At 49.4% G+C, this 20,066-nt stretch overlaps 1 long non-coding RNA gene across 1 annotated transcript; it reads right to left on the bottom strand.

The window, feature by feature from the left end:
• Positions 1-9,314: 9,314 nt before the first annotated feature.
• LOC120965924 (uncharacterized) lies at positions 9,315-9,886 on the bottom strand. Its single transcript, XR_005758897.2, has 2 exons — positions 9,810-9,886; positions 9,315-9,690 (listed from the first exon to the last, which is right to left on the bottom strand). It is a non-coding gene; the product is annotated as an uncharacterized lncRNA (long non-coding RNA).
• Between the last annotated feature and the right edge of the window lie 10,180 nt (positions 9,887-20,066).

Genomic DNA, 20,066 nt, shown 5'->3' with positions numbered 1-20,066 from the left:
GTGCGAGCGCACCGCCTGCAGCCGGCGATGATCAAGCCGAGACTCGCCAGCCGACCACTCCTCCAGCCGGCGCTGCCGTCTCCATCGACCAGCTCGGCTCGCCTGTTGCGCCCTTAGCCTAATCTGCCGCCTTTACTTTCCTGTTTTATTACTCTTTGAACAATATTTTGTTAAATTTGCGCAGTTCCACCCACTTGGGGTGTATTCAAATTATGTTGATTGCCATCCTGTTGAAGGCCTTATGTGTAAATATAATCATGCATGTGTTTGGCTTCCCATTGTTCTTGCTTTTCATCCTTTGGCTGTTTCCTTTGCCGCCCTCCCTTGGTTGCCGCCTTCCCAGCCGGACAGCTGCTCTGCAGTCTGTGGCTGGAGAAGTGCTTGGCCGGTTGGGAGGGCAAGTACTCTAGCTTTCTTGGATTGTAGCGAAATGACTGGGAAGCCGGCCAGCCGGCTGTTCTGACAGCCGATAGGTGTGGTGGGAGGCCGGCTTGTGTTATATAGGTTCGTTAGTCCTTAGCCGTTTTTCGTGTGGGCATCCTTTCCTGCCTTTGGCTCTTGCCAGTCGGACAGTCGGTTCTTCGAGCTGCGACTTTCAATAAGAGAGGGCTCGGGTGCCGGCACACTACTTGTCTGACTTCAGGTAGAACTTTTAATATAACTCAAGGCGACCAGTCCCCGGGCCGACTAGTCGAACCCGGTGCCAGATAGTAAATCAAATGTAATAGTACATTCATGGGTATGACACTCGTCATTCATAGATAAAAGAGGGTAGTCCCCGAGTGCGCCTCGGGGGGCCCGTTGTCTTGTACTTAATACGAAAAGGTAGCGTGATACATACTGCTTTTAACTGTAAAATCTTCTCAGGAGATTGGCGTTCCATGGTCGTTCCGACTCCTTGCCGGAATCATCCCTCTTGCGTGCCTTCGGCTTCTGTGCGTCGATCAGGTAGTAGGAGTCGTTGCCTAGGGCCTTGCTGATGACGAATGGGCCTTCCCAAGGGGCCGAGAGCTTGTACTGGCCGGCTGTTCGCTGGATCAGCCAGAGCACAAGATCGCCTTCTTGGAAGGATCTTGGCTTGACCTTCCGGTTGTGGTAACGGCGCAAACCCTACTGGTAGATGGCGGACCGGCTGAGTGCTAACAGCCGGCCCTCTTCCAGCAGGTCGACACCGTCTTCTCGCGCTTCCTTGGCCTCCGCCTCCATGTACATGGTGACCCGAGGCGAGTCGAACTCGATGTCAGTTGGGATGACAGCCTCGGCACCATATACAAGGAAGAAAGGGGTGAAGCCGGTTGACTTGTTCGGGGTAGTACGTAGGCTCTAGTGGACAGCCGGCAACTCATCGAGCCAGCAGCCGGCCGAACGCTCCAGTGGTACGACCAGTCGGGGCTTGATGCTGGAGAGGATGAGGCCGTTTGCTCGCTCGACCTGGCCGTTTGACTGCGGGTGGGCAACGGACGCTAAGTCCAGTCGGATGCCCTGTGTCGCGCAGAAACGTGCCAGTGCTCCCTTGGCAAAATTCGTGCCGTTGTCGGTGATGATGCTGTGTGGTATACCATATCGAGTGGTGATATCTGCGATGAATGTCACGGCAAGTCGGCCCGTTCAGCTTCTTGATTGGCTTCGCTTCAATCCACTTGGTGAATTTGTCCACGGCGACAAGCAGATGTGTCATGCCACCGTGGGCTGTCTTGAATGGGCCCACCATGTCCAGCCCCCAGACGACAAAGGCCAGGTGAGGGGGATGGTCTTGAGTGCAGAAGCCGGCAGGTGTTGCTTGGAGCTGAAGACTTGGCATCCTTTGCAGTATTTGACTAATTCCTTGGCGTCTTCCAAAGCAGTCGGCCAAAAGAAACCATGGCGGAAAGCTTTGGCGACAAGTGATCTTGAGGCCGCGTGGTGGCCGCATTCGCCTTGGTGGATATCCTTGAGGATTGCTATGCCCTTCTCTGGCTCGACGCAACGCTGGAAGACTCCAGTGATGCTACGCTTAACAAGTTCTCTGTTTATTATTGCGTATGCTCCGGCTCGGCGTTGAACTAGTCTTGCCGAGATCTCATCAGTCGGCAGCTCTCTGTTACTAGGAAGTTGAGGATGGGCTGGGCCCATGATGGAGCTGTGACTTCTTCTGTTGTCAGTACGGCTACTGTGACCCGGGTGGGTGGGTTGGGTGGTGAAGAGTTGGAGTCGGCCACCGCCTGTTGTGTCGTTGTAGTCCCCGGGCCGACTGCTGCAGTCCCCGGGCCGGGTTCTGAAGTCCCCGAGCCGGGTGCGACTACGGCAGTCCCCGGGCCGCTTGTCGAAGTCCCCGAGCCGCCTGCTGGGTTCCCCAAGTCGGATCCGACTGCATCAGGGGAAGGCGGTACAAAGATGGAGTCCGATTCGGGAGACGGCTTGACAGACGGTTTGAGGAGGCATTGGAGAGAGACGCCAGTTGGTATAGCTTGTCGGGTGGAGCCGATCCGTGCCAGGGCATCTGCTTGCTCGTTGTCGGCCCGTGGCACGTGGAGGAACTCGCACCCTTCAAAGTATCCGCTGATTTGCTGGACGAGGAATCGATAGCTCGCCATGTTTGCGTCCTTGGCGTCCCAGTCGCCAGATGACTGCTGGACCACCAAATCCGAGTCGCCATAACACAGGATCCGGCGTATGCCGAGTTCTTTGGCTAGCCGGAGCCCGTGTATGAGCGCCTCGTACTCGGCCACATTGTTGGAGGCGGCAAAATGAACTTGCAATGTGTATCTGAGCTTGTCGCCCTTGGGAGAGGTGAGGACGATGCCGGCTCCCAAGCCGGTCCGCTAATGAGTGGAGTCGGGAGCCGGCGGTAGGTACTGGGTCTCGGCCCAGTCGACAAGGAAGTCGGCCAATGCTTGGGACTTGATGGCGGTGCGGGGCTGGTAGAAGATCGTGTAAGGAGCCAGCGCAATGGCCCACTTAGCCACCCGGCCGGATGCATCCCGGCTGCCTATGATCTCGGCAAGCGGGGCAGTGCATACGCCCGTGATGGGATGCTCTTGAAAGTAGGGCTTCAGCTTCTTGGCGGCGAAGTACACTCCATAGCACATCTTCTGGTTATGCGGGTAGTTTTGCTTCGAGGTGGACAGTACTTCGCTCAAATAATATACCGGCCTCTGGACTAACTGAGCTCGGCCTTCTTCTGGGCGTTGGACCACGATGACTGTACTGACCACTCGGCTAGTCGCAACAATGTAAAGGATCATGGGCTCTTTCTCAGTCGGCGCTGCCAGGACAGGCGGTGTGGTCAACATCTTCTTCAACTCGTGGAAAGCTTGGTCGGCTTGGTCGTTCCACTCGAAGTGGGTGGACTTCTTCATGAGTCGGTAAGGGGGAGGGCCTTCTCCCCTAGCCAGCTGATAAAGCGGTTTAGGGAGGCCAGGCACCCGGTAAACTTATGAACATCTCGCAGCTTGGTAGGAATCTCCATTCTTTCTATGGCCTTGATCTTCACTGGGTTGCACTCAATGCCGCGTTCGGAGACCAAAAAGCCTAGAAGCTGGCCGGCTGGTACTCCAAACACGCATTTCTCAGGGTTGAGCTTGATCTGAAATCGGCGCAAGTTGGCAAATGTTTCTCTGAGGTCTTCCAGTAGGGTGCCGCGCTTCTCCGTCTTCACCACAATATCGTCTACATAGACGTGGGCATTTCTGCCGAGTTGCTTGAGGAGGCATTTCTGCATGCAACGCTGAAAAGTGGCACCGGCATTTCTCAAGCCGAATGTCATAGTCAGGTAGCAGAAAGCTCCGAATGGTGTGATGAAGGCAGTCTTCAGGCGGTCGGCTGGGTCCAACTTGATCTGGTGGTAGCCTGAGTAAGCATCCAAGAAACTCAACAGCTCACATCCGGCTGTGGAGTCTATCACTTGATCGATCCGTGGTAGGGCAAACGGATCTTTGGGGCAGGCTTTGTTGAGGCTGGTGTAATCTATACACATACGCCATTTATTGTTCTTCTTCAACACCAAGACCGGGTTGGCAAGCCACTCTGGAAAAAACACCTCCATAATGAAGCCGGCTGCCAGGAGCCGGGCTATCTCTTCTCCTACGATCCTTCTCTTCTCCTCCGACAGTCGGCGGAGAGGCTGCTTGACTGGTTTTGCGTCCGCTCGGACGTGTAGCTTGTGCTCGGCAAAATCCTTTGGAACACCCGACATGTCCTTTGGGGACCATGCAAAGATGTCCCAATTCTCACGGAGGAAGTCGACAAGCTCGCCTTCCTATTTACTGTCCAGGTTTGCACCAATGACAGCAAACCTCTCCGGGTTCTCCGGGTCCAAAGGTATCTTCTTTGTTTCCTTGGCCGGCTGGAAGGAGCCCTGAGCATCATATTCCTTGGGGTTGGGGGACAGGGCCGGCTGCTTGCCGGCCATGGCCACGACTCGGTCCAGCATCTTCTTCTCTTCAGCAATCACGAGGGACTCGGCCAGCCGGCTGCTGGCCGCAGCGCACTCGGTGGACTTCTTGTAGTCTTCGGCTATGGTGATGATCCCCTTTGAACTCAACATCTTCATCTTGAGGTAGGCATAGTGGGGCACAACCATGAACTTGGCCAGGGCAGGTCAGTCAAGCAAGGCGTGGTAAGGGCTCTCTAGATCCACTACTTCAAACCAGATCGCTTCTCGGCGAAAGTGATCCTTGTCTCCGAAAAGAACATCCATCTTGATCTTGCCGATTGGGGAACAGGACAAGCCGGGTACGATGCCATGGAACACAGTCCGGCTTGGCATGAGTTGCTTCGCCTTGATGTTCAACTTCTCCATGGTGTCGCGATACAGTATGTTGATGCTGCTTCCACCATCAATCAGCACACGGGAGAAATGGGCAGCTCGCCTTTCTGTCGCGAGGGTGGCGTCCAACACCAATGCATAAGAGCCGGGAGTCGGCATCACCTCTGGGTGATCGGCCCGGCTCCAGCTGATAGGCTTCTCAGACCAATGCATGAACTCGGGGTTGCTGGAGGCGACCGCGTTGACTTCTTGGTGCTGTCGGCGCCGACTGCGCTTGTCTTCAATTTGGCTCGTGAAGACGACGTAGGCGGCGTGCTCATCTGGGAACTCATCTTGAATGGCTCCGACTGCTGGTCGAACAGCCGGCTGCTGAGGGGCTGGAGGCGGCGGGCCAGGAGGTGGAGGCGGCAGCAGCCCCTCGCCCTTGGAGATCCGCGTGAGCCAATGGCACTTCCGGGTCGTGTGGTTGGACGGCTTCGCGCTGCTGTGGAACTTGTAGGGGCATCAAGAGTTTGCTCGTAGGAGAAGGCCGGCTGCCAAGCTGGCCTGCCGCCCTTCTTCTTGGGCGCGGGCCGCTCTTCGGGCTGTTTGTCTTCGACGGTGGCTACTTGCCGACTGGTGGAAGGCGGCATAGGGGCCTTGCACTTGTGGTCGCTCTGGTAGGGGCGTCGGTTGGAGTCACCAGCCGACGTCTTGGGAGCCGGAGCGAGCACCTTTCCAGAGGTGTCCACTCGGAGCTCGGTCTTCATTGAGGAGTCGGCCGTGGCGTACTTGTCTGCTATGATCAGCAGCTCGTCGAGGGTAGTCGGCTCGTCGCAGAGGAGTCGGTGCTTGAGGAGGGTGCCCTCTCGGCACCCGGCGGTGAAGTACTCTATGGCTTGAACCTCGTGCACCCCCTCGCAGGAGTTGCGGAGCTCGGCCCAACGCGTGAGGTAGTCGCGAGTCGATTCGCTGGGCCCTTGGACGCATAAGGAGAGCTGGCGGGGCTTGGGAGGCCGCTTGTATGTGCTGGTGAAGTTGCGGACGAAGACTTCCGTGAAGTCTAGCCAGCTGTTGACGCTGTAGGGCTTGAGGCTGTTCAGCCAGGTGCGTGCCGTGCCTTGAAGCATGAGAGGGACGTACTTCACGGCAACGCGCCTGTTGCCGTTTGCTATGTTGATTGCGTAGAGTAGTCGATCAACCAATCTTCCGGCTTCACGGAGCCGTTGTATTTTGGCGTGTCTCTTGGGAGTGAGAACCCTTTGGGGAAGGGCTCGTCATGGATGCGGGGGCCAAAGCAAGGCGGGCCGACATCATCCTCTTCTTCTAGCGCCAGGGATCGCGCTAGGCGGTCGATCCGGTGGCGGGCATCATTCTCGCCGACTCCTTTGCGGTGGCCTAGTCGGCCGCCGAGAGTCGGATGCGTGACAGGCGGCGGGGTGGGATATCTCTCCCCACGAGGCGGGGGGGGGGGGAGGCAGATTGCCTTGTCGTTCCACCGCTCGGGGGCGGCCTTCTGCGTCGCGCTCAATGGTGACCCGAGTCCGACTGCGGCTAGCAGCCGGCTCCTTGTCTTTTCTTGCAAGGGCGCCGCTTGCAGTCGGCGTCCGGGATGTCGCGGCGTGCTTTCTGCGTGGGGGAGGACTTTCAGCGCGGGCGCCGGCTTCATGCCGTTCTGCGGCCGCGTCGATCAGCTGCTGGATGCGTCTAGTCATGTAGGGGAGCTCATCAGCCCCCAGCCCGTTCAGCTCGTCTACGGCCACCTGAGCGGCACGCAGGTTCTCGAGTGGCGTGGCGTAGACTGGGCGGTCTGCTCCCAGCATGCTGGCGATGGCCACGCCGCGCTTCTTGACGAGGCAGCTCGGCTCGGCCCGCCAGGAGGCGGCGTACCAAAGGCGGCGCGGTCGACTTCGCGCTGGTGAGCCTCAGTGAGGCGTCTCATGGATGCTATCTTCTGGCCCTCCGCGACGAGGGCGAGGCGGCGTGCCTCCAGAGTCTCGGCGTCGGCGTCGGCCGGGATGGGGACGGACAAGTCGTGCAGCGCCGCTTGTAGGGCGTCATGGGCGTTCTCGCCCGAGACGGCGCCGTGGCTGATGACCAGCACCTCAGTGACAGCGCTGCTGCCACTGTCGGCTCGAGGGAGAGGGTCGTCGATGATCACCACGTTGGTGGGGAAGGCATCAAGCGATGTCGTGTCGGAGTCGACAAGCATCGGGTCGGTGGAGCCGACCGACTCGAAGTCCACAGCAAGCTTGCTGGAGACGTGAAGCTGGTCGAGGAGGCTGACGAGGCGGCACTCGGGGCAGTCTGTGCTCGTGTCGGACGCAGGCTCGTCGGAGATGCGAGCCTCGCCAAGAAGATCGGCGAGGCAGCTCGCCGCGCACGCGTCGTCGACGCCTTGCAGCGCGTCAGGGCAAGTGCCATCGGGCGTAGCGGGCTGGCTACGCTCGCGGGGGAGGAAAAGGGTTCCCGCCCAGAACAGGTCTCCGGACGACGGTGCACCTGGCCCCACGGTGGGCGCCAAATGTCGGGTGGTAGGTGCGACATATGCCAACGGGTGGCTTATCATTGTGGGAGCCAGTAAGACATCGCCGGTGCCTGGAAACGGGATAAGGCGAAGACATGCACGCCGACGAATCTTACCCAGGTTTGGGGCTCTCCGTGGAGATAACACCCCTAGTCCTGCTCTGCGGGGTCTCCGCATGATCACTAGATCAACACAAGTAGCTACAAGTGCTCCTTGAGCTGTTTGGCTAGAGGAGGAAGAAAGGCAAGGCTAGCTCTCCTCTTCCCTCTACGTGGTCGCTAAAACTATCTTAGAGATCAACCCTTTGCATGGGTGCCCTGGGGGGTTTATATAGGCCTACCCCCAGGCATACAATGGTAATACGGCTGGATGCGGGTCCCAGCCGTCAGTGTCTGTGCTCGCCGGCTTCTCCGCCGACCGCTAGGGCCCGCCGACTGGTGGGTCCCGCCGGCTGCCGGCCTCTTGGTTTACATGCCGGCCCCACCGCCCGGGGCTTTGTCGGCGGCTGGTTACTGTTGCCTCGCCCTGATGACGAGGGCTTTGTCGAGGTAAGCATGGCTACACTGCCGCCGCCTGGCGGGCTCTCACTGTAGCCTCACCTCGTCTTGTCTCCTTAATAATGCACATACTTCGAGGGAGGGAGGTAGCCGGCTATTGGGAGCCAGCTATGCCTCAGGCCGACTAGGGGAGGCCGGACCGCCTTCGAGCGTCTCTCTGGCTGAAGTGGCCCGCCGCCCGCGGGCCGTACTGGCGCCTGACGTGGGTGACGTCACGGTCAACATGGCAACAGTGCCGCGCCGGACGGGGGATGGCTGACCCGTACGGCGCACTGTGTCCATGCATGCTCCGGGATTCGGGGGTGGCAGGCTGTACTGTGGCCATGGCCCGTCTCATCACCGTTATGTGGGCGCAGCCCTGGTGGGTGCAGTCTTGGCCGTCTTCCGGGAGTCGGTCTTCTTGTGGCCGGCTTCTAGGAGTCGGTCTACTTATGGTTGGCTTCTGGGAGTCGGTCTACTTATCGCCGGCTTCTGGGAGTCGGCCATCTTATGGTTATCTTCGGGAAGGTTTTTTGGAGGTTGGGTCGCCTTCCGGTAGTCGGCCTGTGAGATAGCCGACCAGGGGAAGGCGGCCCTGTGTTTTGGATACTTGAAGGCCCAATCGGGCTGATAATTTTTCAGAGAGCCAGGGGGAGTCGGTTAGGCTACCCGTGGCCATTTACTCCGACATCGTTAGCGATTCACCCCGCGTTACACGAGGGGCTGGTTTTTGCCCAGCCGCGTGGAAAAGGCGCCGTAGTCCGGAATAGCCGCACACACACAAGGGGCTAGTACTTAGCTCCACAGTCAAACTCCTCTGGCTAAGTGAAAGTAATAAAGCCGTATAGTCCGATTGCCTGATTCACCTCGCGAACACCTCCTTTATGAACCAAGACGTTGGATAAAGTGTGGTCCCGCGTTATGCCGAACACCCCTGTAGCATCTACATGGCGGCCGAAGTCGACGGCTGGCAACTTTCAGAAATAGGTATTCTATAGGACAGGATTTTCAAAGGAAAAATTCCTATGGAACCCTTTGGTTTGTTTGAATGGATTCCTATTCCTATGTAGGATAGGAACCAATCCTTCACATCTCCAAGGAAAAAACAATGGCCTAGACTCAATGGAAAAATTCCTATCATATGCATCAAATGACATCTCTTTCCCTATAGGAATTGAGATACATGTCATCTCATTTCCTATGGGTTTCCTCTTCCAATGTTATTCCTATCCTATGAACCAAAGGAGGCCTAGGAATTTTTTCATTGAGTCTAGGCTAATATTTGTTTTCTTTGAAATATGAAAGACTAGCTCCTACCCTACATAGGAATAGGAATCCATTCCTACAAACCAAAGGGCTCCAATGGAATTTTTTCCTACAAAATTCCTATCCTATAGAATTCCAATGAAATTCCTCCAAACCAAAAGAGGCCTTATGTCATACGTATTTGGTTGTCATGGTGTGAGTGTGCGTGTATGTGTGTGCAGTTCATCTTTGTAATCCAAAAGAAAGCAAGAGCATAACATTTTTCACCTTATAACTTTGTATCATGTCCACCTCTCCCAAAATTAAGAATACAAGAGTAATACGCTCAAATTACACTACAATGAGCAACTGAGAATTATTGAGAAATTATGTTAGATACATACTAGGTCCATTTATATAATTTAACATAAGCTACTTGCACGTTGTCTTGATGGGAGAAGGAGTGCCACAGTGAAATGAGCATTGGCAACCCTTATCAACACACTTGCCAATGCCGTTGAGCTTCATGTTGCAGTCGTCACGGCACTCATCGTTGTCACATGTGCCAAAGCGAATGATCCGTGAGCATGTTGATGGTGAGTAATCTGTGGTGAAGAGGCCATCCTCCATAGGCACGACCCTAGAAGTACAAATCTCTGCAAGACACCGCCGCACACAAGAATAAAATTAAATGGTGCCATGATTGTTCATTCGTTCTACCATCCCAAATAAACTACCTGACCAGACAAACTGATGTTATCATGCTTAGTCTTACCTGATGGTAACATGGCAAGTACAATGGCGAGTAATAATATATTGCTGCTAAGCCTCATGGCTGCTCGAGATGGTGCCTAAATCTTCATCCGAGAGCTCATGGGTTTGTGAGAATTATATATAGAGAATGAAATTAATACTAATTGTTAATGCGAATTTTAATATATTCCTAAGTAATACGATAATATATGACCAAGTCTTTTCATGCATAATATTAGTACCTTTTAATTGGTAGGGTGTCAATTATTGCATAGACTTAATATAAAATTTGCATTTTGTACAATAGAAGTAAATAATATAGCAACTAAAGCACAAGCAAATATGGGAATGGTACCAATAGTAATTAATGCCATAGTGTACATAATATGGTTGGTGTCAATGATTTTTCTCGTGACTTTGAATCTTCATAGTTTATGCATCAATATTCAATAATAGCATAATTTATTTTCATAATGATTCTTTTTGTTTGACGTCAGAAATGGGGGTGGGGAGCTCCCCCATGAATACTAATATCATTTCAGAGGACAAAAATATTAATCCATTTTGTAAGGGAAATCATATCAAAAATCAAACGGAGCGGTCCAATTTGTAAGGAAATCGGGACGAAAAGCACACAAGCAGCTTAGCCTCGTCAACCACATGATACTAGGTTTCAAGTTGTTACTTTTATTCCACCAAAAAAATTGTTAATTTTTTTATTTAATAAATATTCAAATTTATCCCATGGTAATATTTTGGCGTCTGGAGTATGCTTTATGAAGTAATTCATCACATGTTTGATTACCTGCATTGTTTTGGGGGTATTTGCATCTATGCCTCGGCTCAATCTGAGTATTTACAGGATATACACCATGTCTGACACATGGTTTGGTTGATTGCATTGCAACATGAGGTTGTTTGATGCATGGTGTTTGGTTGCTCTGGTCAAATGTTGTGGTCACCCCTTCTCACTCGTGATGATCATACCACACAGTTCACGTAAGTAATACAAATTAACATTGTTTTAGTCCTAGCTAGTAATCAAATGGTAGTGTGTCCTAGCTAGTAGCAAATGGCATTATAAATTAACATTCATATGACTCAATGGGGGAAAGTTCATCAATACTCAAAAAGGGGGAAGTTGATACCTTATTTTCCTAAAGGGTGGAAGAACACCATGTCGACACGCATATCTAGCATCTCCTAGGTAGAACTTACCATCGGGGATATTGATCTAATCGGGTCGAGCCATCTTTTCAGCAAGAATGTTAGCATCATGGCATGATCCTTCCCAGCCAGCTAACATATACGTGAACTTTAGATTGAAGTCGACAACAACAAGCGCCTTCTAGCTTGTGTAGTGCTTTCTACCCCTGTATACTGCGACATGTGACCTTGGCACTCTAGAACATGTAGTGTCATGATTACCATTTATTGCGCCAATACAATCCTATCATGGCTTGAAAAGCCGTTATGGCTCAGTCACAACAATACAAACATGTAGTGGCATGAACTCTACTCTCGTGCTAATCTTGGGTGGAGTTTGCTTAGTTGTTGTTTTGATCATATCTCCTCTAAGCTCCCCAATCGCATACAAGACCTGCTTGAAATACTTCGAAATTGTCTCACTAGACTCCTAAACGTGTTGTTAATAGTTGGGGAACCTAGTAATTTCAAAAAAATTCCTACGCACACGCAAGATCATGGTGATGCATAGCAACGAGAGGGGAGAGTGTCGTCCATGTACCCTCGTAGACTGTAAGCGGAAGCGTTATGACAACGCGGTTGATGTAGTCGTACGTCTTCATGATCGACCGATCCTCAGTTCCGAACGTACGACACCTCCGCGTTCAGCACACGTTCAGCTCGGTGACGTCCCGCGAACTCACGATCCAGTAGAGCTTCGGGGAAGAGCTTCATCAGCACGACGGCGTGGTGATGGTGTTGATGAAGTTACCGACGCAGGGCTTCGCCTAAGCACCACTACGATATGACCGAGGTGGATTATGGTGGAGGGGGGCACCACACACGGCTAAGAGAGATCAATGATCAACTTGTGTGTCTATGGGGTGCCCCCCTACCCCCGTATATAAAGGAGCAAGGGGGAGGCTGGCCGGCCCTAGCAGGGCGCGCCAGGAGGAGTCCTACTCCCACCGGGAGTAGGATTCCCCCCTTCCCAAGTTGGACTAGGAGAGAAGGAAGGGGGAGAGAGGGAGGAAGGAAAGGGGGGCGCCGCCCCCTCCTAGTCCAATTCGGACCAGAGGGGGAGGGGGCGCGCGGCCTGCCCTGGCCTCCTCTCTCTCTCCACTATGGCCCATTAAGGCCCATACAATTACCGGGGGGGGGGGGGTTCCGGTAACCTCCCGGTACTCCGGTAAAATCCCGATTTCACCCGAAACCATTCCGATGTCCAAATATAGGCTTCCAATATATCGATCTTTACGTCTCGACCATTTTGAGACTCCTCATTATGTCCGTGATCATATCCGGGACTCCGAACTACCTTCGGTACATCAAAACACAAAAACTCATAATACCGATCGTCACAGAACTTTAAGCGTGCGGACCCTACGGGTTCGAGAACTATGTAGACATGACCGAGACACGTCTCTGGTCAATAACCAATAGCGGAACCTGGATGCTCATATTGGTTCCTACATATTCTACGAAGATCTTTAACGGTCAAACCGCATGACAACATATGTTGTTCCCTTTGTCATCGGTATGTTACTTGCCTGAGATTCGATCGTTGGTATCTCAATACCTAGCTCAATCTCGTTACCGGCAAGTCTCTTAACTCGTTCCGTAGTGCATCATCCCGCAACTAACTCATTAGTTACATTGCTTGCAAGGCTTATAGTGATGTGCATTACCGAGAGGGCCCAGAGATACCTCTCCGACAATCAGAGTGACAAATCCTAATCTTGATCTATGCCAAATCAACAAGTACCACCGGAGACACCTGTAGAGCACCTTTATAATCACCCAGTTACGTTGTGACGTTTGGTAGCACACAAAGTGTTCCTCCGGTATTCGGGAGTTGCATAATCTCATAGTCATAGGAACATGTGTAAGTCATGGAGAAAGCAATAGCAGTAAACTAAACGATCAAGTGCTAAGCTAACGAAATGGGTCAAGTCAATCACATCATTATCCTAATGATGTGATCCCGTTAATCAAATGACAACTCATGTCTATGGCTAGGAAACTTAACCATCTTTGATTCAACGAGCTAGTCAAGTAGAGGCATACTAGTGACACTTTGTTTGTCTATGTATCCACACATGTACTAACTTTCCGGTTAATACAATTCTAGCATGAATAATAAACATTTATCATGAAATAAATAATGACTTTATTATTGCCTCTAGGGCATATTTCCTTCAGCCTCCCACTTGCACTAGTGTCATAATCTAGTTCACATCGCCATGTGATTTAACACCAATAGTTCACATCACCATGTGATTAACACCCATAGTTCACATCGCCATGTGACCAACACTCAAAGGGTTTACTAGAGTCAGTAATCTTAGTTCACATCACCATGTGATTAACACCCAAAGAGTACTAAGGTGTGATCATGTTTTGCTTGTGAGAGAAGTTTAGTCAACGGGTCTGCCATATTCAGATCCGTATGTATTTTGCAAATTTCTATGTCAACAATGCTCTGCACGGAGCTACTTTTAGCTAATTGCTCCCACTTTCAATATGTATCTGGATTGTGACTTAGAGTCATCCAGATCGGTGTCAAAGCTTGCATCGACGTAACTCTTTACGACGAACTCCTTATCACCTCCATAACCGAGAAATATTTCCTTAGTCCTCTAAGGATAATTTTTGACCGCTGTCCAGTGATCTACTCCTAGATCAAAATTGTACTTCCTTGCCAAATTCTGGGCAGGGTATACAATAGGTCTGGTACAAAGCATGACATACTTTATAGAACCTATGGCTGAGGCATAGGGAATGACTTTCATTCTGTTTCTATTTTCTGCCGTGGTCAGGCTTTGAGTCTTACTCAACTTCACACCTTGCAACACAGGCAAGAACTCTTTCTTTGACTGTTCCATTTTGAACTACTTCAAAAACTTGTCAAGGTATGTACTCATTGAAAAAACTTATCAAGCGTCTTGATCTATCTCTATAGATCTTGATGCTCAATATGTAAGCAGCTTCACCGAGGTCTTTCTTTGAAAAACTCCTTTCAAACACTCCTTTATGCTTTCCAGAAAATTCTACATCATTTTCGATTGACAATATGTCATTTACATATACTTATCAGAAAGGCTGTAGTGCTCCCACTCACTTTCTTATAAATACAGGCTTCACCGCAAGTCTGTATAAAACTATATGTTTTGATCAACTCATCAAAGCGTATATTCCAACTCCGAGATGCTTGCACCAGTCCATAGATGGATCGCTGGAGCTTGCACATTTTGTTAGCACCTTTAGGATTGACAAAACCTTCTGGTTGCATCACATACAACTCTTCTTTAAGAAATCCATTAAGGAATGTAGTTTTGACATCCATTTGCCAAATTTCATAAAATGTGGCAATTTGCTAACATGATTCGGACAGACTTAAGCATCTCTACGAGTGAGAAAATCTCATCGTTGTCAACATCTTGAACTTTGTCAAAAACCTTTTTCGACAAGTCTAGCTTTGTAGATAGTAACACTACTATCAGCGTCCGTCTTCCTCTTGAAGGTCCATTTATTTTCAATGGCTTGCCGATCATCGGGCAAGTCAACCGAAGTCCGCACTTTGTTCTCATACATGGATCCCATCTCAGATTTCATGGCCTCAAGCCATTTCGCGGAATCTGGGCTCATCATCACTTCCTCATAGTTCGTAGGTTCGTCATGGTCAAGTTACATGACCTCCAGAACAAGATTACCGTACCACTCTGGTGCGGATCTCACTCTGGTTGACCTACGAGGTTCGGTAGTAACTTGATCTGAAGTTACATGATCATCATCATTAGCTTCCTCACTAATTGGTGGAGTCACAGGAACAGATTTCTGTGATGAACTACTTTCCAATAAGGGAGCAGGTACAATTACCTCATCAAGTTCTACTTTCCTCCCACTCACTTCTTTCGAGAGATACTCCTTCTCTAGAAAGGATCCATTCTTAGCAATGAATGTCTTGCCTTTGGATCTGTGATAGAAGGTGTACCCAACTGTCTCCTTTGGGTATCCTATGAAGATACATTTTTCCGATTTGGGTTTGAGCTTATCAGGATGAAACTTTTCCACATAAGCATCGCAACCCCAAACTTTAAGAAACGACAACTTTGGTTTCTTGCCAAACCACAGTTCATATGGTGTCGTCTCAACGGATTTAGATGGTGCCCTATTTAACGTGAATGCAGTTGTCTCTAATGCATAACCCCAAAACGATAGTGGTAAATCGGTAAGAGACATCATAGATTGCACCATATCTAATAAAGTACAGTTACGATGTTCGGACACACCATTACGCTGTGGTGTTCCAGGTGGCATGAGTTGCGAAACTATTCTGCATTGTTTCAAATGAAGACCAAACTCGTAACTCAAATATTCTCCTCCACGATCAGATCGTAGAAACTTTATTTTCTTGTTACGATGATTTTCCACTTCACTCTGAAATTATTTGAACTTTTCAAATGTTTCAGATTTATGTTTCATCAAGTAGATATACCCATATCTGCTCAAATCATCTGTGAAGGTCAGAAAATAATGATACCCGCCGCGAGCCTCAACACTCATAGGACTGCATACATCGGTATGTATTATTTCCAACAAGTCTGTTGCTCGCTCCATTGTTTCGGAGAACGGAGTCTTAGTCATCTTGCCCATGAGGCATGGTTCGCAAGCATCAACTAATTCTTAATCAAGTGATTCAAAAAGCCCATCAGCATGGATTTTCTTCATGCGCTTTACACCAATATGACCTAAACGACAGTGCCACAAATAAGTTGCACTATCATTATTAACTTTGCATCTTTTGGCTTTAATATTATGTGTATCACTACGATCGAGATCCAACAAACCATTTTCATTGGGTGTATGACCAAAGAAGGTTTTATTCATGTAAACAGAACAACAATTATTCTCTAACTTAAATGAATAACCGTATTGCAATAAACATGATCAAATCATATTCATGCTCAACGCAAACACCAAATAACACCTTTTTAGGTTCAACACTAATCCCGAAAGTATAGGGAGTGTGCGATGATGATCATATCAATCTTGGAACTACTTCCAACACACATCGTCACCTCGCCCTTAACTAGTTTCTGTTCATTCTGCAACTCCCGTTTCGAGTTACTACTCTTAGCAACTGAACCAATATCAAATGCCGAGGAGTTGCTATAAACACTAGTAAATTACACATCAATAACATGTATATCCAATATACCTTTGTTCACTTTGCCATCCTTCTTATCCGCCAAGTATCTAGGGCAGTTCCACTTCCAGTGACCATTTCCTTCGCAGTAGAAGCACTCAATTTCAGGCTTGGGTCTAGCTTTGGGCTTCTTCACGGGAGCAGCAACTTGCTTGTCGTTCTTTTTGAAGTTCCCCTTCTTTCCTATGCCCTTTTCTTGAAACTAGTGGTCTTGTCAACCATCAACACTTGATGCTTTTCTTGATTTCTACCTTCGTCGATTTCAGCATCATAAAGAGCTTGGGAATCGTTTCCGTTATCCCTTGCATATTATAGTTCATCACGAAGTTCTAGTAACTTGGTGATAGTGACTAGAGAACTCTGTCAATCACTATCTTATCTGGAAGATTAACTCCCACTTGATTCAAGTGATTGTAGTACTCAAACATTCTGAGTACATGCTCACTAGCTGAGCTATTCTCCTCCATCTTGTAGGCAAAGTACTTGTCAAAGGTCTCATACCTTTCGACATGGGCATGAGTCTGAAATACTAATTTCAACTCTTGGAACATCTCATATGCTCTGTGGCGTTTCAAAAACGTCTTTGAAGCCCCGATTCTAAGCCGTAAAGCATGGTGCACTAAACTATCAAGTAGTCATCATACCGAGCTTTGCCAAACTTTCATAACGTCTGCATTTGCTCCTGCAATCGGTCTGTTACCTAGCGGTGCATCAAGGACATAATTCTTCTGTGCAGCAATGAGGATAATCCTCAGATCACGGATCTAATCCGCATCACTGCTACTAACATCTATCAACTTAGTTTTCTCTAGGAACATATCAAAAATATAACATAGGAGCTAAACGCGAGCTATTGATCTACAACATAGATATGCTAATACTACCAGGACTAAGTTCATGATAAATTAAAGTTCAATTAATTATATTACTTAAGAACTCCCACTTAGATAGACATCCCTCTAATCATCTAAGTGATCACGTGATCCATATCAACTAAACCATGTCTGATCATCACGTGAGATGGAGTAGTTTTCAATGGTTAACATCACTATGTTGATCATATCTACTATATGATTCACTCTCGACCTTTCGGTCTCAGTGTTCCGAAGCCATATCTGCATATGCTAGGCTCGTCAAGTTTAACCCGAGTATTCTGCGTGTGCAAAACTGGCTTGCACCCGTTGTATAAGAACGTTGAGCTTATCACACCCGATCATCACGTGGTGTCTCGGCACGACGAACTTTGGCAACGGTGCATACTCAGGGAGAACACTTGTACCTTGAAATTTTTAGTGAGAGATCATCTTATAATGCTACCGTCAATCAAAGCAGAATAAGATGCATAAAGGATAAACATCACATGCAATCAATGTAAGTGATATGATATGGCCATCATCATCTTGTGCCTTTGATCTCCATATCCAAAGCACCGTCATGATCACCATTGTCACCGGCGCGACACCTTGATCTCCATCGTAGCATCGTTGTCGTCTCGCCAACTATTGCTTCTACGACTATCGCTACCGCTTAGTGATAAAGTAAAGCAATTACATGGCGATTGCATTTCATACAATAAAGCGACAACCATATGGCTCCTGCCAGTTGCCGATAACATGATCATCTCATACAATAAAATATAGCATCATGTGTTGACCATATCACATCACAACATGCCCCGCAAAAACAAGTTAGACGTCCTCTACTTTGTTGTTGCAAGTTTTACGTGGCTGCTACGGGCTGAGCAAGAACCGTTCTTACCTACGCATCAAAACCACAATGATATTTCGTCAAGTTAGTGATATTTTAACCTTCTCAAGGACCGGGCGTAGTCACACTCGGTTCAACTAAAGTTGGAGAAACTAACACCCGCCAGCCACCTGTGTGCAAAGCACGTCGGTAGAACCAGTCTCGCGTAAGCGTACGCGTAATGTCGGTCCGGGCCGCTTCATCCAACAATACCGCCGAACCAAAGTATGACATGCTGGTAAGCAGTATGACTTGTATCGCCCACAACTCACTTGTGTTCTACTTGTGCATATAACATCTACGCATAAACCTGGCTCAGATGCCACTGTTGGGGAACGTAGTAATTTCAAAAAAAATCCTACGCACACGCAAGATCATGATGATGCATAGCAACGAGAGGGGAGAGTGTCGTCCACGTACCCTCATAGACCGTAAGCGGAAGCGTTATCACAACGCGATTGATGTACTCGTACGTCTTCACGATCGGCCGATCCTCAGTTTCGAACGTACGGCACCGCCGCGTTCAGCACACGTTCAGCTCGGTGACGTCCCGCGAACTCACGATCCAGTAGAGCTTCGTTAGCACGACGGCATGGTGACGGTGTTGACGAAGTTACCGACGCAGGGCTTCGCCTAAGCACCGCTACGATATTACCGAGGTGGATTATGGTGGAGGGGGGCACCGCACACGGCTAAGAGAGATCAATGATCAACTTGTGTGTCTATGGGGTGCCCCTGCCCCTGTATATAAAGGAGCAAGGGGGGAGGCCGGCCGGCCCTAGCAGGGCGCGCCAGGAGGAGTCCTACTCCCACCGGGAGTAGGATTCCCCCTTCCCTAGTTGGACTAGGAGAGAAGGAAGGGGGAGAGAGGGAGGAAGGAAAGGGGGGCGCCGCCCCCCTCCTAGTCCAATTCGGACCAGAGGGGGAGGGGGCGCGCGGCCCGCCTTGGCCTCCTCCTCTCTCTCTCCACTATGGCCCATTAAGGCCCATACAATTACCGGGGGGTTCCGGTAACCTCCCGGTACTCCGGTAAAATCCCGATTTCACCCGGAACCATTCCGATGTCCAAATATAGGCTTCCAATATATCGATCTTTACGTCTCGACCATTTCGAGACTCCTCGTTATGTCCGTGGTCATATCCGGGACTCCGAACTACCTTCAGTACATCAAAACACAAAAACTCATAATACCGATCGTCACAGAACTTTAAGCGTGCGGACCCTACGGGTTCGAGAACTATGTAGACATAACCGAGACACGTCTCTGGTCAATAACCAATAGCGGAACCTGGATGCTCATATTGGTTCCTACATATTCTACGAAGATCTTTATCGGTCAAACCGCATGACAACATATGTTGTTCCCTTTGTCATCGGTATGTTACTTGCCCGAGATTCGATCGTCGGTATCTCAATACCTAGCTCAATCTCGTTACCGGAAAGTCTCTTTACTCGTTCCGTAGTGCATCATCCCGCAACTAACTCATTGGCCCAGAGATACCTCTCCGACAATTGGAGTGACAAATCCTAATCTTGATCTATGCCAACTCAACAAGTACCATCGGAGACACCTGTAGAGCACCTTTATAATCACCCAGTTACGTTGTGACGTTTGGTAGCACACAAAGTGTTCCTCCGGTATTCGGGAGTTGCATAATCTCATAGTCATAGGAACATGTGTAAGTCATGGAAAAAGCAATAGCAGTAAACTAAACGATCAAGTGCTAAGCTAATGAAATGGGTCAAGTCAATCACATCATTCTCCTAATGATGTGTTAATCAAATGACAACTCATGTCTATGGCTAGGAAACTTAACCATCTTTGATTCAACGAGCTAGTCAAGTAGAGGCATACTAGTGACACTTTGTTTGTCTATGTATCCACACATGTACTAAGTTTCCGGTTAATACAATTCTAGCATGAATAATAAACATTTGTCATGAAATAAGGAAATAAATAATAACTTTATTATTGCCTCTAGAGCATATTTCCTTCATTAATCACTCTAAACCTTTGGTTATAACCCACTACGTGAAGGAACATTACTACTTTCTCTTCCATAGTGGTGTGGATACTATTTTGTAGCAACCCGGCCTCTTTCCCTAAATGTGTCAACAAGCTTGGCAAAACGTGATCT

Source organism: Aegilops tauschii, chromosome 6 (genome assembly GCF_002575655.3).
Source record: "Aegilops tauschii subsp. strangulata cultivar AL8/78 chromosome 6, Aet v6.0, whole genome shotgun sequence".
Taxonomy (NCBI): Eukaryota; Viridiplantae; Streptophyta; class Magnoliopsida; order Poales; family Poaceae; genus Aegilops; species Aegilops tauschii.
This window is presented reverse-complemented; position numbering and strand designations above follow the sequence as displayed.